Genomic DNA, 24739 nt, shown 5'->3' with positions numbered 1-24739 from the left:
TATTCATTTCTTCCAAGCTTACTGGTTTATGTACATAGAGTTGTTTGTAGTAATCTCTGATAGTAGTTTGTATTTTTGTAGATTCGCTGGTGATATCCCCTTTATCATTTTTTATTGCATCAATTTGATTATTCTCTATTTTCTTTTTTATTAATCTGACTATTGGTCTATTTTGTTGATATTTCCAAAAAACCAGCTCCTGGGTTTGTTGATATTTTGAAGGGTTTTTTGTGTCTCTATCTCCTTCAGTTCTCCTCTGATCTTAGTTATTTCTTTACTTTTGCTAGATTTGAGGTTTTTTGATTTTGTTTCTCTAGCTCTTTCCATTTTGATGATAGCGTGTTGATTTTAGATCTTTCCTTGTTTCTCATGTAGGCATTTATTGCTATAAATTTTCTTCTGGATGTGGTTTAATTGTGTCCCAGAGATTCTGGTACGTTGTGTCTTTGTTCTCATTGGTTTTGAAGAACATCTTTATATCTGTCTTCATTTCATTGCTTATCCAATCAACATTCAAAAGCCAGTTGTTCAGTTTCCATAAAGCTGTGTGGTTCTGAGTTAGTTTCTTAATCCTGAATTCTAATTTGATTGCACTGTGGTCTGAGACACTGTTTGTTATAATTTCTATTCTTTTACATTTGCTGAGGAGTGATTTACTTCCAATTAAGAAGTCAATTTTAGGGTAGGTGTCATGTGGTGCTGAGAAGAATGCATATGATGTGGATTTGGGCTGAAGATTTCTGTAGATGTCTGTTAGGTTTGCTTGGTCCAGATCTGAGATCAAGTCCTGGATATCCTAATTTTCTGTCTAATATTGACAGTGGAGTGTTAAAGTCTCCCACTATTATTGTGTGGGAGTCTAAGTCTCTTCATAGGTCATTAAGAACTTGCTTTATGTTCTTAACATAAAGACGTCTCTGTAGGTTGTTAAGAACTTGCTTTATGTATCTGGGTGCTCCTGTATTGGGTGCATGTATATTTAGGATTGTTAGCTCTTCTTGTTGCATTGATCCTTTTACCATTATGTAATGTCCTTCTTTGTCTCTTTTGATCTTTGTTGGTTTGAAGTCTACTTTATCAGAGACTCAGACTGCAACTCTCACTTTTCTTTTTTGCTCTCCACTTGCTTGGTAAATCTTCCTCCATCCCTTTATTTTGAGCCTATGCGTGTCCTTGCATGTGAAGTGGGTTTCCTGGATACAGCACACCAATGGGTTTTCATTTTTTATCCAGTTAGCCAGTCTGTGTCTTTTGAGTGGAGCATTTAGCCCATTTACATTTAAGGATAATATTGTTATGTTTGAATTTGATCCTGCCATTTTGATGATAGCTGGCTGTTTTGCCCATTATTTGACACAACTTCTAAATTGTGGTGATGGTCTTTACCATTTGGTTCATTTTTGGAGTGGCTGGTACTGGTTGTTCCTTTCTATGTTTAGTGCTTCTTTCAGGAGCTCTTATAAGGCAGGCCTGGTGGTGATGAAATCTGAGCAATTGCTTGTTGATAAAGGATTTTATTTCTCCTTCACTTATGAAGCTTAGTTTGGCTGGATATGAAATTCTAGGTTGAAAGTTATTTTCTTTAACGGTGTTGAATATTGGCCCCCACTCTCTTCTGGCTTTTAGGGTTTCTGCCAAGAGATCCACTGTGAGTCTGATGGGCTTCACTTTTTGGGTAACCCAACCTTTCTCTCTGGCTGCCCTTAGCATTTTTTCCTTTGTTTCAACCCTAGTGAATCTGACGATTATGTGCCTTGGTGATGCTCTTCTTGAGGAATATCTTTGTCATGTTCTCTGTATTTCCTGGACTTGAATGTTGGCCTGCCTTGCTAGGTTGGGAAAGTTCTCCTGGATAGTAACCTCAAGAGTGTTTTCCAGCTTGGAATCATTCTCTCCGTCACATTCAGGTACACCTATCAAATGTAGGTTAGGTCTTTTCACATAATCTCATATTTCTTGGAGGCTTTGTTCATTTCTTTTTACTCTTTTTTTCTCTAATCTTGCTTTTTCGTTTCATTTCATTGATTTGATCTTCAATCTCTGATATCCTTTCTCCTGCTTGGTCGATTTGGCTATTGAAACTTGTGTATGCTTTGTGAAGCTCTCATTTTGTTTCTTTCAGCTCCATCAATTCATTTATATTCCTCTCTAAGCTGTTTATCCTCATTAACACTTTGTCTTCATGAAGTTTTCATTTTGTCTCTTTCAGCTCCATCAAGCCATTTATATTCTTCTCTAAGCTGTTTATTCTCATTAGCATTTCATCAACACTTTTTTCAAGGTTCTTAGTTTATTTGCATTGTATTAGAATGTGTTATTTTAGCTCACAGAAGTTTGTTATTACCCACTGTCTGAAGCCTGTTTCTGTCAATTCAGCAGACTCATTCTTCAGCCAGTTTTGTTCCCTTGCTCTTGAGGAGTTGTGATCCCTTGGAGGAGGAAAGGCATTCTAGTTTTGGGTGTTTTCATCTTTTTGATCTGGTTTCTTTTCATCTTTGTGGATTTATCTACCTGTGGTCTTTGTATTTGGTGATTTTGGATGGGGTCTCTGAGTGAACCTCCGTTTTGTTACTGATGAAGTTATTTCTTTCTGTTTTTTACTTTTCCTTCTAACAGTCAGGTCCCTCTGCTGCAGGAATGCTGGAGGTCCACTCCAGACCATGCTTGCCTGGGAGTCACCTGCGTTGGCTGCAGAACAGTAAGCGTTTCTGCCAGTTTCTTATTCTGCTGTCTTAGTCCCAGAAGGATACCTACCAGATGTCAGTCTGAACTCTCCTTTATGAGGTGTCTCTTTGGATATATGGGGGTCAGGGAGCTGCTTGAGGAGACAGTCTGACCCTTATAGGAGCTCAAGTGCTGAGCTGTGAGCTCTGTTGTTCTGTTCAGAGCTGCTGGGCAGGAACGTTTAAGTCTGCTGCAGTGGAACTCATAACTGCCTTTTTTCCCAGGCGTTCTGTCCTGGAACAGTGATGCTTTAATTATTAGTTCCTGTCATTCTGCTGCATTTTTTCAGAGATGCCCTGCCCAGTTAGGAGGTAGCTTATTCACAGTCTGCCAGCAGAGGCCTTCCTGAGCTGCCGTGGGCTCTGCCCAGCTGCTGTGTGAACTTCCTTGTGGTTTTGTTTATACAGGTATTGTTAGAACTGCCTTGGTATTGACGGTCTGCCTCAGTAATGGCGGACTGCCTCTGTAATGACAGACTGCCTCAGAAATGGTGGATTGCTTTGGTAATGGCAGACCTGCCTCAGTAATGGTGGACATTATACCGCCACCCCCATAGAGTTGGACTGTTTCCGGGTCCAGCTGTGCTTGCTGTGAAACTCTCAATCCAGAGAGTTTCAGATTGCTATTCTGTGGGCGTGGGACCTGCCGAGCCAGATCACCTGGCTCCCTGTTTCAGCCCCCTTTTTTTCAGTTGATTGGGCAGCTCTGTCTCTCAGTCATTCCAGGTGCCAGTTGAAATGGCTGCCCAGATTTGTGTGAGTTTTTGTGAGATCCACTGTGCCTGCTGAAACAGCCATGCTGAATACTCATGGCGCTTTTCAGCCCAGGAATCTCCTGGTCTGGAGGCAGTAATAACTCGTTTTGAAATGCAATCATCACTTGTCTTCTGAGTTGTTCTCGCTGGGAACTGCACTCCATTGGATCTGCCTCTGAATATTCTTTTAAAATAAATGATATACTCTTTTGTAAAAGATTTTTTAATGCCTATATAGCATATAATATCAATATTAAATACTTTAAGATCCATGTAGAATACAATATCAATTTTAAATACTTTTAAGAATTTTTCGGATATATTTTTACTTGCTGCCTTTGAAATGTTGCAAATACATTTTCTATTTTATTTCATGTTATTTAATAATATTTGTGCAGTTGAAAACCATCTCCATTTTCAGTTTTCAAATTTCTCAGTTGTGTGTATGCATGTATTGTTTAAAATTTTTATTTAATTCACTTACAAGGAATGAGGTGAATCACTATAGTATAAAACAAAAAAAGAATTACCTAGTCTCTAACTCATATGAGATTGTAATCATTTTGGAAATATAAGCAAGAAATATAGAACCAAAGATGGTAATGTATCCAATGTATGAGGCACACAGCAAGTGCTATGAGTATTCAGGATAGTGAGATATCAATGTGCTAGAGCAGGGAAGACAGATTTGGGGAAGGAATATGACTTGAGATGAGTCTTAAAGAATGATCTGTACCTGAATAGATGAAGAGATGTGGAAGGAGCATGCCAAGTACAGATGCTCAACATTTTTGCATATAAGGTAAGTTTGGTGAGTTTGGGGATATGTAAATTTATTATCACAAAACATAAATTTTATCAAGTATTTTGTTTTGTTTTAAATACCATAGAGATCCTTATTCTTAAAAAGTCTGTTCAATTTAATTGAATGAACAAAAACTCATTAAATGTGCTTTTTGTGCACATTTGTGCTTTTTGTGCTTCATTTCACCTTTCTCTCCTCAATTTCTGTTTGCATTGCCACTTTGTTTTCCTTCAGTTCTGGAGAGTTTTGCATGTTCCTCACCTCTGTTACCTGTCCATCCCAGCTTTTGAACTGAGACTTCCCTTCCTCAAGCATTCAGCAGTTCAATGTGTCTGTCTTTATTGTCAACTAATCCTCTCACACATATGTTTATTTCAAGCATTATAGGTCTTTTTAGCCTTGATCAATCGAAACTCAATTCAAAACATTGAATTTCTGTGTGCAATTCACCACTAGTTTTTCACCTCGTATTAGCTTAATATCTGGATTCTGTTCTCACCATACTTACACAAAAGATGTTATTCTTTAAAGAAATATCTTCATGTTGCTTGTATAAAAGATATAACCCAGTACAACAAATTACCTTTAGAATTGGAAACATTTGACAGTGGTGCTGCCTGTGGACAGTAGCAGATAATTTTATTCCACCATTTGAGAGGGGGTGGGCAAGGAGAAATATCTGTTTTATACTGACACGTAAGTTGGCATCTTAGCTCCTTTTTATCAAGCCCTCAGGTAGATATAATACTATTTGTATAATAAGTTTGAGATTCCCAGGCTGACTCATGCACAGATTTTAAGTTGTAAAATGAATGAACTCATCTTGGTCTTTAGTCTCCTTGATATCTGCATTATTTTGCCAGGAGTCTACTGCCATCTTCTCAAATCTCTTTCATCTTTGGTTCCCCAATATAGCACCATTTTCGCTTGCCTCTTGTGACTGACAACTTCTCTAATCCTTAAATGACTTTGTTGTTTTCATGCTATGAAAGCAATTTTTCAACCGCTGCTTTTCTCATAATTTCATTCAGTAAGTCTATGACCAGGAACAAAGTCCCTTTCTATATCAAGGCACCACTAATCTTTCTTTCTGAACTTAATCTTTATTATAATGTCCCATCTTTCTTATTGTGTACTCTACAGTTTGTGTTGAATGTTATTTTATTAAGTATAATTAACATTTCCATATAATTTATTACCCAAACCATGACTTTTTTTTTTTTTTAATACAAGATCTTGTTCTGTTGCCCAGGCTGAAATGCAGTGGCAGGATCACAGCTTACTTCCCCTGGCAGCCTCAACCTCCCAGGCTCAAGTGATTGTGTGGCCTCAACTTCATGAGTAGCTAGAGCTACAGGTAGCAGTCACCACAACCAGACAATTTTTGTGTATATGTATATATTTCTTTTGTAGAGATGAGATTTAACCACGTTGCCCAGCCTGGTCTTTAGCTCCTGGGCTTAAGTGATCAGCCCACCTTGGCTTCCCAATGCTGGGGTTACAGATGTGAGCCACCACACCTGGCTAAAACCATGACCTTTTTGAGAATGAAATATTTCAATTGCCTTCTTAATAACTGTAACTCAACAACAGATATAAAATGAGACTGACCCAGAGAAACTAGACATATGGTCATCCTATCTAAAATTCATCATTGTCCCCACCAAGAAGCCCTCTGAGTTCTGCATTGTTTCTAATTACAACACAGTACTCCTAGTATCCATTACATTTAATTTTCTAGGTACAATATTTTGTCTTTTGCTAGATAAATCTTTTTTTGAGATGGGGTCTTGCTCTGTCATCCAAGATCAGCAGCATAATCTCAGCTCACTGCAACCTCTTCATCCTGGGTTCAACCAGTTCTCCTGCCTCAAACTCAGAATACCTGGGATTTCAGGCACCCAGCATGATTCCTGGCTAACTTTTTGTATTTTAGTGCAGTTGGGGTTTCACCATGTTGGGCAGGCTGGTCTTGAACACCTGACCTTGTTGCCATCCACCTGCTTCAGCCTCCCAAAGTGCTGGGATTACAAGCATGAGCCACTGCCTCTGGCCAAATTTTTTCTTTTCCAAAATGTATTACCTTCACCCCATTAGTGATTTGTACTTCAAATACAGAATATCATAAAAGGATCCTAACTTGCTCTGCAGCCTCTATTCTCTTCCTACCCCAACGAATCATGCTTACGTTGCCATATTATTTTATTTATCATATTTTTGGGGGAAACTGAAAAACTTACAAAAATCTCTCACTGCCTACAGATTACATATTAAATTTTCTTATTTTCATTGATTAAAACTATTTGATAATCCAGCCTACATTCACCTTTTTGGTTTTATTTTTTATTACCTTTTACTTTAAATTCCAGAACATGTGCAGAATGTGCAGGTTTGTTACACAGGTATACATGTACCATGGTGGTTTGCTGCACCTATCAACCCATCATCTATGTTTTAAGCCCTGCATGTGTTGGGAAAAGCAGCAAAGGAGAAAGGACTTACAGAGTGACTACATAAATTGGTTATGAGTAACATATAAACAAGGAACAACAAACTGCGAAAGGCTGCAGGAGGCCTCTGAGGAGGAAAGCCTCTTCATGCCTCATGTTCCATTGCAGGGTGATCTCGGCTCTCTTACCATAAACATTGTGCTCAAGGACGTAAAACCCCTTCACAGCACTACGTTGTAGCCAGACTTGTAGGCTCCTTGTAAGGCCCTGTTCCACCAGCTGTGCATAGATAAGAAGCTAAAGATAACCACATGCTCTTGCTATGTGAAACTCCCGAACTTCCACTGTTATCAATCCTTAGGATGATACGCCATATCTGGCTCACTGATTCACTTTTGGTTCACTGATTCATTCCACCATCACTCCACCCCTACCCTGTAGATCAAATTGAATGTAACCAATAAATAGTGTGGATGATCAGAGCTCGGGGCCTTCACTGTCTCCTCTAGTAGTGAATGATGGCCCCTTGGTCCCACTTTCTCTCTTAATCTGTCTTTTTCTCATTCCTTTGTTGCCACCAAACTTGGGTACCCATGGGTGATGTAGGGCTGGTTCCCTACATTCGTGCATTAGGTATTTGTCCTAATGTGTTCTCCCTCCACTTGCCCCCAACCCACCAGACAGTCTCCAGTGTGTGTTGTTCCTTTCTTTATGTCCATGTGTTCTCATTGTTCAACTACCACTTCAGAGTGAGAACTTGTGATGTTTGGTTTTCTGTTCCTGCATTAGTTTGCTAAGAATGATGGCTTCCAGCTTCATCCATGTCTCTGCAAAGATTATGGCTGCATAGTATTCCATGGTGTATATGTGTCACCTTTTGTTTTTTCCAGTCTGTCATTGATGGGCATTTGGATTGGTTCCAAGTCTTTGCTATTATAGTGCTGCAATAAACACACATGTACATATGTCTTTATAGTAGAAAGATTTGTACTCCTTTGGGTATACATCCAGTAATGGGATTAGTGGGTTAAATGGTAATTCTGGTTCTAGATCCTTGAGGAATTGCCACACTTTCTTCCACAATGGTTAAACTAATTTACACTTCCACCAACAGTGTAAAAGCGTTTCTATTTCTCCAAGGCCTCACCAGCATCTATTGTTTTCTGACACTTTTTGTTGTTGTTGTTGTTGTTTTTGGAGATGGAGTCTCACTCAATAGCCGTGCTGGAGTGCAGTAGTGCAATCTTGGCTCTTGGCAAACTCCACCTTCTGGGTCCAAGTGATTCTCCTGTCTCAGCCTACCAAGTAGCTGGGATTATAGGTGCATACCACCACTTCCAGCTAAGTTTTGTATTTTTGGTAGAGACAGGGTTTCACAATGTTGGCCAAAATGGTCTTGATCTCTTGACCTCATGATCCTCCCACCTCAGCCTCCCAAAGTGCTGAGATTATAGGCATGAGCCACTGCACTGGGCCCTGCCTTTTTAAAAATTGCTATTCTGATTGGCATGAGATGGTATCTCATTGTGGTTTTGGTTTGTATTTCTCTAATAATCAGTGATGATGAGCTTTTTTTCATGTGTTTTGGTCACATAAATGTCTTATTTTGAGAAGTGGCTGTTCATATCTTTTGCCCACTTTTTGATGGTGTTGTTTTTTTCTTGTGAATTTAATTTCCTTGTAGATTCTTGATATTAGCCCTTTGTCTGATGAATAGATTACAGAAATATTTTCCCATCCTGTAAATTACCTGTTCACTCTGAAGCTACTTTCTTTTGGTGTGCAGAAGCTCTTTGGTTTAATTAGATTCCATTTGTCAATTTTGGCTTTTGTTGTAATTGCTTTTGATGTTTTAATTGTGAAGTCTTTGCCCATGCCTATTTTCTGAACAGTATTGCCTAGGTTTTCTTCTAGTTTTTATGCTTTTGGGTTTTACATTTAAGTCTTTAATCCTACGCCCTATTACATTTTTTTTTTATTTGCTGTTTCTGCAGTCTATGCATCTGTTCCTAATGTTGCCATGCCAACATAGCTTGACTAGTCCCAATTCCACAGTTTTGTTTACACCATCTTTAATTCCTGATGAAAGTATTGAGGAATTGTCTCATTGTCTCAATTAGAAGTAATTTCTCTCTTTCCCCAAAATTACTGTAGTGTATGTTGCATATAACATGTCACACAAGTTACTTTTTACTGATACTGTTACTTTTTAATAATGTGAAGCATCTGAGATCAGTAATAATTTTAATGTCTTCTTATGTACTTTTATCTAGTGTTCATTGAATCATTATGCAGATAATAAAGACAGGAGAAATTAAAGTGAACAAACAAAATAACTTTAATTAAATAGGAAGTGAAAAAGCCAGTTTGTACTCAGTATATTGCTTACTTGAGGATAGAATACACATCAGAGCTGTACTGCATGCAAATCCAAGCTTGACAACCAAAGCTGTACAAAATAAAATGGCTTTTCTGCTATCATGAGTATTCACATAAATAGTTAGAATTAACTCAGGAATTGGAGATGAAATAGCGTAAAGTGAAGATCAGTAAAAAATGTTAGTAGAAAAGCAATCATATGTTCTGTCAAAAAAAAAAAAAAAAAAAACCTTTGAATATTTAACAATACCGAAAACAACAGTACTTCAAAATAAAGACAATTTTACTTTTGGTAAAACAATTTCTAATCATGATATGCTCATTTTATGGTAATATATTTTGTCAGCAAAGGATTGGTAATGGTACACTAGCAGCTAAACTGAGAGAACCAAATCTAATTTTTGAGCTAGAGTTCCATTTGCCTATTAGCTCACGTACAGATGAGCTGATATGTTGCAAGAAAAATCAATGATGCATTTGGAAACTGCATTTTAGCTGAAAAAAGAAGGTCATAACCTGGAAGGTGAGATTTATAGTAATAAAGATTAAATATTAAGGTTAATTTTCAGTTTTCCCATTGGCTTAGTGGATAAGAATATTTAGAAGGTAGTAAGAATATTATTTCCTGGTAGGAATATTACATCTGATTTCATATGCTTCCATGAACAAATAAATCATGAGATGTAATGCTTCAGTTCATGCAAATTATAGTAGCTGCACATTCTTTTTCTTACTAAATCCTAAATGTAAAAAAGTGAAACTCTTTTCCTAAGGGGAATTTTCTAGAATACTATTAGATAGTATTGGTCAAAGGCTTTTTCAGTACTTTTATTTAGTGATACTTTAAAGTAAGTGTGACTGTGACCTCTTTGAACTCACTCCTCACAATCCTGTAGCCACTACAGCATAAGCAGAGTTACAGAAAAAGGAAGCAACAATTGGAGGTATTCTTGGATACCTTAGGAATTTACTATCAAAATATGATTTCAGAAACAGTAACTTTTTCCATTTTCACAGAAAAATCTCATAATTTGAACACAGCTACCATAAGTTATAATAAAGTATTAATATCTTTTCAGGTTTTAACTATAATAGATTATTCTAGGTAATGATAATTATGTTCCTCATAGAATAATATTTCATTGTTTTGTAAAGCACTGTGTAGTGGTGATTACTTAAAATTCTTCTATTTGCTCTCTAAGCTTTTGAGTAGTGTAGTTAACGTTTGAACAATGCAGGGGTTATGGATGCTGATGCAGTTGAAAAACCACATATAACTTTTGACTTTCCTGAGAGTTAACTGTTATATTAATAGCCTGATGTTGACTGGGAGCCTTACTGATACCATAAACAGTGAATTAAAAATATCTTGTGCATGGCTGGGTATGGTGGCTCACGTCTGTAGTCCTAGCACTTTGGGAGACCAAGGTGGGTGGATCACCTGAGGTTAGCAGTTCGAGACCAGCCTACCCAACATGGTGAAAGCTTGTCTCTACTAAAAACACAAATATTAGTTGGATGTGGTGGTGCATGCCTGTAGGCCCAGCTACTTAGGAGGCTGAGGCAGGAGAATCACTTGAACCCGGGAGCAGGAGATTGCAGTGAGCTGATACTGTGCTAGTGCGTGACAGAGCAAGACTTTCTTTCTCTCTCTCTCTCTCTCTCTCTCTCTCAGATAGATATAGATATCTTGTATATATATATATTTTTTAAACAGGGGACAGTGCAAACGCAGTTCCCCACAAATTATGCAGTTGAGTTTCCCACATTTGGGGAAATCACAGGGTCAGCACATCCGGAGTGCAATGGATAAGCCTCGACTTGGGAAAACCACCTTGGTGATCATGGTATCTCCCCTGCCAAGTAAGTATGAGCTCACATGCCTCCGCATGTTTTATGTATTACATACTGTCTTCTTACAATAAAGAAATCTAGAGAAAAAATGTTATTAAGAAAATCATATGGATGAGAAAACATATGTACTGTTTGTGAAGTGATAGTGGATCAACACAAAGTTCTTCATGCTTATCATCATGTTGAGAAGACTGGGAAGAGGAGGGAGCGGAGGAGTAGGAGACCTGCACAGTTCACACCTGTGCTTTTCAAGGGTCAAATGTACTTTTAAAAAATTGACATAAAATTAACTATTTTAAAGTGCATAATTCAGTGGCATTTAGTAAATTCCCCACATTGGGCAACCATCACCTCTGTCTCATTCCAAAATTTTACATAATTCTAAGAGAAAACTATATACTCATTAAATAGTCACTTCCCATCCTCCCTCCCTCTATCCCCTGGTAACCGTCAATTTTCTTTCTGTCTCCATGAGCTTACCCATTCAGGATATTTCATTCATATAAATGGAATCGTATAATATGTAGCCTTTAGTGTCTAACTTCATTCACTTAGTGTATTTTGAGATTCATCCATGTTGTAGCATATATTACTATATCGTTCCTTTTTATGGCTGAATACTATTTCGTTTTGTGTATATACCACATATTAATTATCCCTTTATCTTTTAATGGACACGAGTTGTTTATATTTTTCAGCTATTGTGATGAGTGCTGCTATGAGCATTGAAGTAAAATTCTTTGCTTGAGTGTCTGTTTTCAGCTCTCTTGGGTGGTACCCTGCTTTTCCAGGTCATGTTATGATGACCAGTCATCCTGCTTTGCCAAGGGTTTCCCAAAACACAGGCCTGTCAGCGCAAAAACGAGGAGAGTTTCTGGAAAAACTAGGGCAATTGAACCGCAGAAATCTTTCTGGCTATATTTATATGGAATCATTTATTAAACTGAGAAACAGCCCCATAATTCCTACTGCCTAGAGGCTGCATCACATCACAAACTGGTCTTACACTAGGGTATGTGTTTCCATAGTCCATTTCATGCTACAGACTCCAAAGCATCTAGCACAGTGCTTGACGGTCATCACTCAATAACAATTTTGGGAATCAAACTGCAGTTGATTTTAATGAAATTCTTAAAAAGTGTTTGAATAAATTTGTTGGTTAAAAACATGTGCTTTAAAGCCATATTCATGGGTTCATATCCTAACTCTGAAAGATATTGACCCAGAGAAAGTGCATTGCTAATGTTTTTAATATTAAATATTAGAGTGCTTGCATTAAGGAAAAGAGACAGCAAGAATAGGCAATTAGCTTTTCATATATAATTTATGTGTGTGTGTGTGTTTGCCTAACTAATAAGTGAAACATTTTACTTCAAATAATTTTTTTCTGGTATCACAAGGAGTATGTTAAAAGTTGTAGTTTTTAGCAATCCATGCTTACTTCTTTCTTTTTTTGAGAATACAAATATGTTGTATTTTCCAATGTTGAAAAAAACTTACTAAAAGTCAATATTATGATTAAAACCAATAATGTGATAGCATATAGAAGTCTAATTATGTAAAATATATATAATCCAGTAACCTAGATATGAAAGGTATTTGATTCGTTTATTGTTTCTTTGTGCTCACTTATCCTTATCAGATATATAGTCTCTAATGAAGATCATTTACTCATCACTTAATTCATCCTTCTTATGCAGGTTTAAGTCACAACAGAGTTAACCTGCAAAGGATGCGATAAGTTTTAAAAGCTATGTTTAAGACAGCATCCTTAGTTGGAAGTATTTTGCCCCAGTAGAAGATTGCACAAGGTGGTGGAACTAATGGAATGACTTGTGCTTAAAAAAAAAAAAATCCAAAAGGGTGATCATCTAACATACAAGTGAGAGACACTGTTGATGTTTATTTTATTTTTAAAATAAAATAGGGTTTGTAAGCATATGATGATAGTCCAAACATTTCCATATGTCCATTTTTTGCAATGTCAAAACCTGTGAAAATGCTGGAGAACCCAAAACACTGCCCTCACATGTGTATTGCCTGGCCCTACCTAAACTTTTGAGTCAGATCCTCTTTTGCAGTCTGTGTGAGTGTGTGTGTGTGTGTGTGTGTGTGTGTGTGTGTGTGTGTGTAGATCTTAATGCTCTTGGCATAATAAAATCCAAATAACTTGAGGATCTGAAATAGAGATTATAAACTTGATTTGTATTTAGTACGTTGAGAATAGTTGCTGTCTCATTGCTAGTTGAAAGGCACTTGAGACCAATATTCAGTCTTTTTTGTTCTTTATATCCAAGAATAAAAAAGGAAGTTCTTTGGCATCAGCCTTTATTTAATTTTTATCTTGCTGTTGCACAACATATCTCTGAGCTATTAATCTTTAAAAGTACTAAGAACATGTTTTATTTGTGGATGACTAGAAAAGTCCCAGAAACAATATTTAAAAAAAAAATGAAATGGCTTGACTGCCTTGCAAAAATTCTTACAAAGTAGCATTCATCTCAGTTTACAATTCAAGTGCCAGGTTTCAGAACATTACATTTTGAGTTGCTGATATAGAAGTGCTCAAAAACTAGTTTTTTGAAGGGAAGCACGAAGACTTTAAACCACAGCACCATGATGCATGACACTGTAATCAAGAAACAATTCTTGATATGCATTTTCAGTGAGATTCTTTTATATTATACGGTTCCCTCAGGAGGAGAGGAAAGATGTTTCTCATAGAGAAAATGCCATGGCTAGTGAAGAAAATGTGTTTTACATGATTTGTAATTGCTAATATGATTCAGGTACCTGCCCCAGATGAATTTATGAAATAAAACCAGTTTTCTACAATACATGGTTTGAATTTGCTATCAGATCAGCATGTGGCAATGGAAGGTTATGTAAACTTTATATGATAATGACTATTTTATATATTTAAAAAAGCCCTGTTAATTATATTGATATTTTCTATTTGTTTTTGTTTTAAAAATCAACTAATATTTATAATTCTGCAGAAGTTTTAATATGAGACTATGTAAGGTAAAAACAAGAGATTTTTATATGAATTATTTTACCAATTTCTCTTATTCTAATTTGGCCAAAATATAATATTTCAGCACCAATTCTTAAAATTCTGAACATAAAATATGCTTCCAGATATATCTGTACAATAAGCTTAAATGAATTTAGAAATATTTCTAGTTTACTTCTAAGGTTTTTATTTATGAATATTTTTCATATAAAATTTCTCTCCCACTAGAATTTAATTTACAGGTGGGCAATGCCATTGTCTGAGCGCTTCTGTTTGAAGGCCTAGAATAAGTATGTAACATCACGGGTCTTTATAACTACATAGAGAATAGTTGAATTTATCTTGATGATGCAAGTAACACTTCTTAAAGCATTTTTCCACTAATATTCCTTAAAAAGTATTTCATATAGTTACGGCACACTCAAACAATGAACTCTGCTTCTGCTCTCTAAACTCTCTGACAATGACATTTTATCACATTTCATAAAAATAAAAACTATTAAAAATAGGTACCATTGCTTTCCTTTTACCAAATAAATAAATTTCCTGCATCTATACCCTTCTTCTCTTTATCCCTGGGTGTAATTTAATGGCGGGTCTTCAACCAGCAATGTAGCCCCTCTCTGTGTCCTCTGGACTCTCTTACAAATTGACTTTTCAGGGATTTCAATATCATCAGAAGTATTCTGTCTCTTCCCACCTTCAGCCACTTAATTATTAAGATCCCTGATATTATTTTATACTACAAGAACATACCTTGTAATTCTTATAATAGGAAATAAAACTAAAGGAAAAAACAAGATTAATCTCTTATAAGAAAATCTCTTTCATTAGCATCCTATCTTTCAACATAATTCATCAACCACGGTCCAGATATCCAAAGAGATTGAAAATCAAAGGTTTATGTTTTATTTTTATTTCATTTGGCTGGTCAAAACTTTATCCAATTTTGACTCACAAAAGCTCATTTGTAATCTTATCTAATTTAGCGTAAATATTCATGTATTTTGCTCCAGGAAGATTTATGTATTTTTTAAGGTAATGTTTGATTTGAAGTGCTATGAAGAAGACACAAAGATGTTATGTATTAAATGTTTCTCCATGTTTCTGAAATATGAATATTTGAAATTCCAAAACATACTTGAGCTCCAGATTTTCACATAAAGAACTGTGGACCTGTCCTTTCATGCTTGATTGGGGTTCTCAAGATGGTTCCCTTCACACGCTATTTTCACTTTACTGCCTCCAATTCATCATTCAACTCACTCCAGCCTTGTCTATCAAAACAATTCTTGCTAAGGTAACATTTCCATGTCAACAAATCTAAAGGACATTTCCCATGTTTTCAAACACTAAACTGGGAAGCAACATTTGACTCAGCCGAATATCCCTACTTCCTGCAGTGTTGTTCTTTCCCTAGGAGTCCAGGCCACTCTTCCTTGTTTTGCTCCTTTTCAATCTTTTAAAACAAGCTTCTCTGCCCAACTTCTGAGGGTCAGTGTTTCTTACAACATTTTTCTGTACTGTTCTATTACCATTCTATATTCATGAACACTGGGCATTTCATCCTCACTCTTGACCTGTCTCTGGAATAAGGATTCCTGAATGTATATAACAAACACTACAGCTGCCATTGCTATAAGCCCACATATCCGAGTCAGTTTGTGGAGTCTGTCTTGGACGTTTGATACACACCTCAAACATTTTCCTGCTTAAAACGTAATTCATTATTTTCTTCCTTTTTCCCTCCTTCAACAGAATGACTAAAGGAAAGCTATTCTTTATCCATTATTTCATTTGAAAATTTTAATTAGTACTTAGGATAGATAAGTGGAAGAGATAATTGTGGTCTCCCTACATTGAGAAGACAGGATTGCTAAATCATACATATATATAGGTAAAAATAAATTATGTACTCTCATCTCACAACTGTTTATAAGTGGAATGAAGTAAAGTTATACATTGCTGTGGTAAAAACATCTCTCCTGATTTGGATCCTTATATCAGCTTTCTATAGATATAATTGACAAAACTATATATATTTGAAGTCTATAACTTGATGTTTTAATATACATATACATTGTGAAATAATCACCAATCAAATTTATTAACATACCCATTACCTCACATAGGTACTGTGATGGTTAATACTGAGTGTCAACTTGATTGGATTGAATGATGCAAAGTATTGATCCTGGGTATGTCTGTGAGGATGTTGCTAAAGGAGATTAATATTTGAGTCAGTGGGCTGGGATAGGCAGATCCACAATTAATCTGGGTGGGCAACATCTAATGAGCTGCCAGCATGTCCAGAATTTAAAGCAGGCAGGAAAATGTGAAAAGACTAGACTGGCTTAGCCTCCCAGCCTACATATTTCTCCTGTGCTGGATGCTTCCTGCCCTTGAACATGAAAATCTAAGTTCTTCAGCTTTGGGATTCAGACTGGCTTTCTTGCTTCTCAGCAGATGACCTAATGTGGGACCTTGTGATCACGTGAGTTAATACTGCCTAATAAACTCCATATATATATATATATGGAGTTTATTAGGGAGTATATATATATATATATATATATCCTATTTTATATATATTATATATATTATAGGATATATATATATATAAAATAGGATATATACAATAGGATATATATATATATATATAATAGGATATATATATAGGATATTTATATATATCCTATTAGCTCTGTCCCTCTAGTGAACCCTGACTAAAACAGATTTTGGTACCAGGATTAGTTCTAGAGGAACAGAATATTAAGGATGGAGTTCTTTCACTGGTTTGGAGATCTCTGGAGTTGGCTGATTAATATGATTAGACCAAAAAATGCTAAGGACTCTACGTCTTATAGTATGGAGAATACTGAGAGTCCTTGGCATGAACTGTTTAGAGAGATATGCAAAATAACTCTTAGTATGTCCCTTATTATTACCACGCCCTGTGATTAAGGTCAGTGGGTATCTACAACAGCCCAAACCAGGCAGGACTGCAAATGACCCTGGCCATTCAGAAATGAAATTTTGGGTCACTCCACCAGGAAAAACCTTTTAGTGTTTGTCGCATATTTTATTAGGACATCTACAAACAGATAATTTTACTTTTTCCTTTCTGATATGAATGTCTCATTTTTTTTCTCTTGTCTAATTTCTCTCTCTGAAACTTACTGTACTATGTTGAACACAAGTATGAGTGGGCATTTTTTATTGCATGAGATATTAAAATAAAAGTTTACATAATAATCAGTTTGATTTTTGTGTTATCTGTGGGTTTTTCACATATGAATTTTATTGTGCTAAGTTTCTTCTATACCTATTTTGTTTAGAGTTTTTATGTGAATGAATGTTGAATTTTGTCAAGTGCCTTTTTCTGCATCTATTGTGATGATCATATGTTTTATATCTTTCATTCTGTTAATGTGGTATATAACATTGATTTATTTGCATATGTTGAACTGTTCCTGCACCTCAAAGATAAATTTCACATGGTGGTGTGTGTAATTCTTTTAATATGATGTTTAATGTGCTCCATGTGTGGGGGATGGGCACTCAAGAGGGATACCGGGGGTGAGGCCGGTGGGGTTCCTCAGCAGCAAGGCTATGAAGGTCCTCCTGCTCTTCTTTTCCCCTGGGGACTGAGGAATCACAGCTATGAGGTTCCTCTTTGTCTTGAATTGTACCGTCTTGGTGGATGGGGTGATGCTGGTAATGTTTCCGATGTTTTCTGCGTGGCTACCTTCAGTTTTTATGGTCCACTGGGTTGCTGCAGTTTTTTAATTGTACTGCAGAGCTCCCATAAAGCTGTTTTTGTCCTTGAGTAGTTGTTACATCATTAAATTTGTGGCGATACTAAGACTGATCTTGATCACGTCACTCTGGTTCAGATACTTGTGATGGGTGGCAGAAGAGAAGGCATCTGTGAAGAGGCAATATTCACACTAAATTCTGAAGAGTGAGGCAGGTCTGGTGAGAGTGGTGGTGAGAGTCAGGATAAGCAAAAGTGATAAAAGCCCTCGGTGGGATTACAGAAAAGAGGAGGATGCTGAGGTGAAAATGAAAATGAGCTTTAACTAATTAATAAAGGTAAATAAAATTTTGTAGTTCTGCCCAGTAGTGGATTCCATGTTTTAAAATTTTTTACACCATGTGAGAGTTGCATTAAAAAATTTATTTTAACAATAGGTCAGCACTGAACTTTTTCAAAAAATATTTTCTAGGCGGCTCTCATTTGTTTTCTTTACTAAATCCTGTGATTTGTTATATTAGAATTTTCTATGAAAGAAGTCTTTCCAACATTTGAAAAGTCATTAAAAAGAGTAACTAAAAACTTTTGAGAATAATGTGGTAGACAATGAAGACAAAAACCACATGATTATTGCAATGCATCCAGATAAGGCCTTCAATAAAAATCAACATCTCTTCGTGTTAAAAAACATTCAATAAACTAGGTGTTGATGAAACATATCTCAAAATAATAAGAGCTATTTATGATGAACCATAGCCAATATAATACTGAATGGGCAAAAGCTGGAAGCATTCCCTTTGAAAACCATCACAAGACAAGAATGCCCTCATCCTTTAGCACTTTCTTTAAAAAATGTTAAAATATTGCTAATTGTTAATTTTTATATTCTGAGGTGGATGTGAATGCTTTGATCATTTTTTCTTTGTGGTCAATTTCAATTCTTCTACCTATTGAGCAGAAATACAGCAAGATGTCTTATGTTATCAATGAGTTTATATTTGAGAGATCCTAAATGATGGGTAGGAGTTGGATGATTGCAGCATATAGAAAGTGCTAAAAATATAAGAAAATATTACCTTTTTTATAAAGCAATCTTAATTTCAATGTGCAATAACAGTAATTAATAACTTTTAATTTTTAGTCTTTACCATGTGCCAGCAATGTACTAAATACATCAAAAATGTAACGTTACTTAACCCTGATAATAATCTTTTAAACCAGATATTGTTACCTCCATTTTGCAAAGAGACAGCATGTTAAATAGCTCACCTGAAGTTACAAATAGTAAGTGAAACAGCTAGAATTCAGAGCCCTGTCTGACTGCAGAGCTTAAGGTCTTAAGTGTTGTTCATCCTTTTGGTGTGTATATAATATTAAGAGAAAAATGACCAAAATCGGGATATACATGACCAAAACATGAGTACATGTTGCCTTTGGGAGCATAGAATTTTATTTCTTGCTGAAAAATACTTTATTTAAATTGAATGAGGTTTGAAACATTGTCTGGTGAGAGAATACTGCCAAGGAACTGGTATCAGATCTTATTTCGGCTGATTACATCATAATCATACCACTCATCTTATATAACCAAATAATCCAAGAGAAAATAATTTAATTAAATGGTAGAAGAAACAACACATTTTTAAATTCTGAGTCATATTTTTATTTGATTGTTAAAATAAAGAACATACTTTTTTCTTGCGTAGAATGTGACTTCAATGTAAATGCAACAAAATATTTATTAGTGTGAATTACAGTTTTGTACAGAGCATAAAATTTAGACTGTAATATCTGATGTCACTTACCTGGTGTATTAATTTTAGAAGAGAATCACTAATGACTTGAGACTCCAGAATGCATTCACCACTGCACTAGGGCAAAGAGAAGTATAACCAACATCAGCAGAAGTGTCAGAGATATTAATGTGGCTTTTTTAAACCTCCATAGTTGCTGACCTAGTTTTAATTGATGGCCTATGATGTTAAGAAGACAGGATTTGTGGCCTAGATAGTAGAAAATATTCTCTACAAAACTGTGAAGACAGAATCACTTACAACCAATGTTTCATTTTGGACTTGCTCTGTAAGATAATAAAAAATATGAGTAAAGTGTAATGAAAAGCAATTTTGTATTGACCTTGTATAGTGTTTAGCACAGCAATATGTAGTAGGTACCATACATTCTTTTGGATGACTGCTTTTGCATGAAAATGCTTTTCCGTATCCTTACATATGCCTAAGATCTCCTCAGCTTTAGAAATTAGCCTAAAAATTGCTTAAGAAAGGCATTTCTCTGCCCTCTTATCTAAAGTCAGTAAGTCAATTCCTGTAATTCTCTCAAATGGCACCATGTTGTTGGTCACCTAGTATTTCTCAAATTTCTGTGTTTTAACTTTTTGATTCACTTGTTTCTTATATCTTCCACTAGAATATAGGTTATATTGCTAGTGTATAGGCATACAATACATAATTGCGAAGTAAGTGCTATTAGGTAATTATTTATTTACAATATTATAGACCGCATGTGCCCCAGACCCTCGGTGTCTCATGAATGAGGACAAATAAACTCCTTACAGCAAAGTCACAATTTTAAAGGGATATTTTTCATTTGCTGTCTCTGATATAAATCTGGCATTTATAGGTGGTTCTAGAAGATGCTAACATATGCTTTTTAATCACCTAAACAGTGAGTCATGTTAGCACAGTCACCATAGGACTTTCTGTTTTCTAACAAAAGTTTGATTGATTGATTTTATTAATGAGCTTACTCATGTTTCCACTGTATTAACTGTCTCAATAAACACATTTAAAATTGATGTTCCAAGAATGTATTTTACAATATTAATAAATACTAAGGATATTAGAGGAAACTAAATTTCCCGGTAAAATCCACAGAGGACGAGAAAGAGTTCCACTTGGGTGAGATACTCCATAATCATTTTTAGTTTAGCATAAAACCACCAAACTTCAGTAATCTTAATTAAAAATATTTTCTCCATGTTAATGTCAGGGTACATAGGTGAAGTCGATTTTACTTATGACTCTTATCTTTATGATCCTTTATACGCAAATATGTGAATAAAACATTTTACTTTATTTGGAAGAGTAATTTGTTTTGAAAGTGATTTGTTATACCAAGTTTGTCATAAAAATAATTGACTTACTTTATCGCTTTTTACTTGAAAGAGCATTTTGTTACAGAATACTTTTCCTAGGAAAATATGATGAATGCACTATTTGGCTGGTGCAGGCTTCTCAATTATTTGGTGAAGTATTTTCTTTTTCAAGCTTCCTGAAAAGTTGTTGAGAAAGCTTCCCTAAGTACTTTTCTCTACTTTTGCATTTTCTTAAAAGATTGCCAAGTGTTTGAAGAATGATCTATGTAACCAAGCTTAATTGCATTTGCTGTTTTAAAATGCCAGAACATCCAAGCCCTTTACCAGCATTCTTCAATGTAATAGTAATACTAGTGCCATAAAAATTGCAAAATGAAAAGAACACTAAGTCAAATGGCTTTACTGTGCTTTTACTTTGACTCAAAGGTTCTTAAATCAAATGTAATTTGTCCAAGCATCTTTTAATTATTTGAAAGGATTTATTTGAAAGTGGGTAGTTGAAAGCGGGTAGCTTTTAGACATAGAAAAAATATAGTGCAGAAACTCAAAAGATCAATACTTTTCAACCTGTGGTAGAATTAATGGAATCTTCAAATTTTAAAATATTAACTGTGTTTATTAGACCACTAGTAAAGTGAAGCAGTACTTAAAAACATACCAGATAGAATTGAAATAACAAGGTTGCCAATTCATTATAGGTTCAAATGAAGATATATATGATTTTCATTACATAGTTCAAAATGGAAAATGCAAAGTTTTAAAAGTATAATAATTCTAATGCTACTAAAAATATTTATCAGCTTTTAAATAGTGTTTGTTAATTATTTTCTATTTGCTTGAACTGTAGCTCTTTTGCGTTCAATGCAGTTATAAGTATTGTCTGAGGGACAGACATTAAAAGCATGCTGCAAACAATCTGCATTATTTAGGCAAAACCTCATTTAGGAATATGAATGAATTTTCTCTTCATTTGGGAACATAGGATGGCACTATTGGCAAATATCCAATTTTCATCTTCTGATATCTTACAACACAAAGGGCATTAAAAAATCCAAAATACAGGCTTAAAAAAATACATTAGCTTTGATTGTCTAGATTACTAATGAATATACTTATGAACCTAGAGAACACATTTGTGATTACTTTTTATCTAATTAGACAATTATGAGGAAATAAACTGAAAGGCTCTAGGGAGGGGAGTGATAATATATATCTTGAAGTGGACTTATATAGAATGGTAGTTTGCAAACAATTTTAAATCATGGGTCAATTCTTGTGTCTTCATTTTCTTTGCTTGTAAACCCAACCTAATACATCTTCTTGAAACCCAGTGTGGCTATAGTGAAAACTGATAGAGAGGCTTTCAAGTGTCTTTGAAGCAAGTTAGCATTTGTTGATAATCCTATTCCTGGAAACTTAAAGTGTATGTAAGTGGTCATCAACTTGAATTCAGAGCGTTTATGAACATATGAACTCATTTGCAAAATAGTCTGATAAGAGTCAGAAGTTTATCTGTGGAAAGAATGGATATTTTTATCGGGTCCAAAAATGGCATCTATGACTCTGCAGAAAACGTTGAAAAACACTGGGAACTATGAATAAACAATTTTAAAAATTGGGAAAAGGACATATCTGCTTCATGAATTTAAAAACACCTTGTGTTTACATTCTTACATTCTTGAAGTTTCCTTATTCAAAGAATCACAGAGAATCATGAATCTGGTAGACACCAAGAAAAATGTTCAATAAAATATTCCCAAAAGTGAATTATAATTTTTCCCTTCAAAACGTGGAAATCCAATTTAATCATCTGTCTCTGCAAATTACTTTAGCATCTCTTGGAATCTTGGAATTTTCCTTTCCAGTGACAGGCAAATAGAATTTGTCATTTATTTTGAACAAAATTTAGCACCATTGTCTGTGGTAGAGACTCGTCTTTTCTCTCAGTAAAAAATCAGTTATTCCCTGTAGGAATTAAATTTATGTATTTTACCATTATTTTATAACAGTTTTAACTTACCTTTAATGACCCATATTGCACTCTTTTGGCATTTGTACGAGATACTCTGGCTATTAGGTTCATTTATTGAAAAGTAGCTTCTGTACACTCAGTGTCAGTTTTTTTAAAAAGACAAATTAGTTTTAACTTTTTAATATTAATAATTTCAAATAATTATTAATATATGAATAAAGATATACTTTCAATATTTCTTTGAAGGATTCATAAAAATTTCAGGTCTTATGATTCACATTTCATATTCTAGAATTAAAATTATTCAAAAGCATCTTATGGCATTTTTGTCTTAACTGGTCTCATGCTTACCTTTTTGCTGACAAGATCCATTTTGTCTTATACTTTACGAATCCTTTTGCTTAGCCAACTACCATCATTTGCCTCCTTTCATAGTTCTGCTTAGTTCTGCCTTCTATCTGAATTTATTGTATCTCTAAGTTTCTTCTTTTGCTAATTGCAGTATGTCTAATTTTTATCATAATTAAATTCCTCAGAATCCATCTCTCTTTTATTTTAAATTTAATAATCCAGTATTCTATCAATTTTTATCCATTATGTTGTCTCAGACTCTTCGTACATAGAATCACTAAATTCACAATGGCATGGTCACATGAGGCTGGTAATATTTACTAGTTAAAACACAGTCACATTAAATTATCAGTGGGTAGAGTCTTATTTGAGTATGTTGGCCTAAAAGTGGTTAGAGCTTGAGATCCAGATTTGATGGTAACAACATACTTAATTTTAAAAGGTAAACGATAACCTTTATTATATTTCCTATCAAAGATGAATAATCATCTTACAAAATGACATTTTTAATATACGATAGAACTTCCATGGAAAATAAATTAAGTATTATTAATAGGTTGTTTAAACAAAAATTTTTCGTAATGTTCCATCACATGTATACCAACATAGCTATAGAATCTATAATTTTATTTTAGCACACATAGAATGATGTATATTCAAAATTCTTTCCTCTCTAATTTTCTTCTTTTTATAGCCCTACTGCAGAGAAACAATATTAGAAATAGTTTATTCCTATCGTAGACTTGTCATTAAAAGTATAACTTACTTTGGAAGGATTGATTATAATGTTCATTGAAAACTTGGCTAAGGACACACACCAAAAAATATGTAACTACCACAGTCCCCAAATAAATAGATTTACAAGAGGATTATAATAAGCAGCACTAACATGTAGAAGTTTTATTAATTTGCAAGTGGTTTATTTGTGTTTGCTAATAGTCATGCAAATAAAATATTTTATTTTTCATTTAGTTAAAAATAAAATTTAGAAGGACATATGCAAACAGAAAAAAAATTCCTGAAATGAAATCATTATTAAAAATACCAAAGATGGTCATGAGATCCATAAAATTTCCTTTTATATAAAGTGGGTTTTCCATTATCTCTGGCTTCACTGATCACTATACAGGTGAGGTTATTGCTTTTCAGTTTTATTAATAAACCTATTAGTACATAAATAGCCTTCTAGCCCTTCCTAAACAAAGGGAAAATGAAATAGTTTTATTATTCCCAGGGTTTCATGCACACCTGGTAACAGTAATATCCATGAAGGAATGGCTGTGTATACAGGAAAATGTATATCTTGAAGAATTTTCAAATTAAATTCTATTTGAGTATTCTTTAGATTTTATAACCAGAGGTGAAATATTATTTGAAGCCTTTTCTACTTTATGAAAAAAATCTTTAAAAAATATTACAATTTCAAAAAAGGATATAGTATGAGACTTGTCAAATTGAACATCCCCCAAAAGAAAGGAATATGAGAATAGGCATTTTGGTGTCAAAGAAGGATATTTTATTATTATATAGTGATATTTCATGATAATGGAATGTTTTAATTT

At 34.8% G+C, this 24739-nt stretch overlaps 1 non-coding gene across 1 annotated transcript; it reads right to left on the bottom strand.

Annotated features, from left to right (window-relative positions):
- Positions 1-10826: 10826 nt before the first annotated feature.
- Positions 10827-10983, bottom strand: LOC116530581. The gene has a single exon (XR_004260077.1). It is a non-coding gene; the product is annotated as a U1 spliceosomal RNA (small nuclear RNA).
- Between the last annotated feature and the right edge of the window lie 13756 nt (positions 10984-24739).

The sequence above is a fragment of the Sapajus apella genome, unplaced genomic scaffold (assembly GCF_009761245.1).
Source record: "Sapajus apella isolate SASKATOON/1434 unplaced genomic scaffold, GSC_monkey_1.0 scaffold67, whole genome shotgun sequence".
Lineage (NCBI taxonomy): Eukaryota > Metazoa > Chordata > Mammalia > Primates > Cebidae > Sapajus > Sapajus apella.
This window is presented reverse-complemented; position numbering and strand designations above follow the sequence as displayed.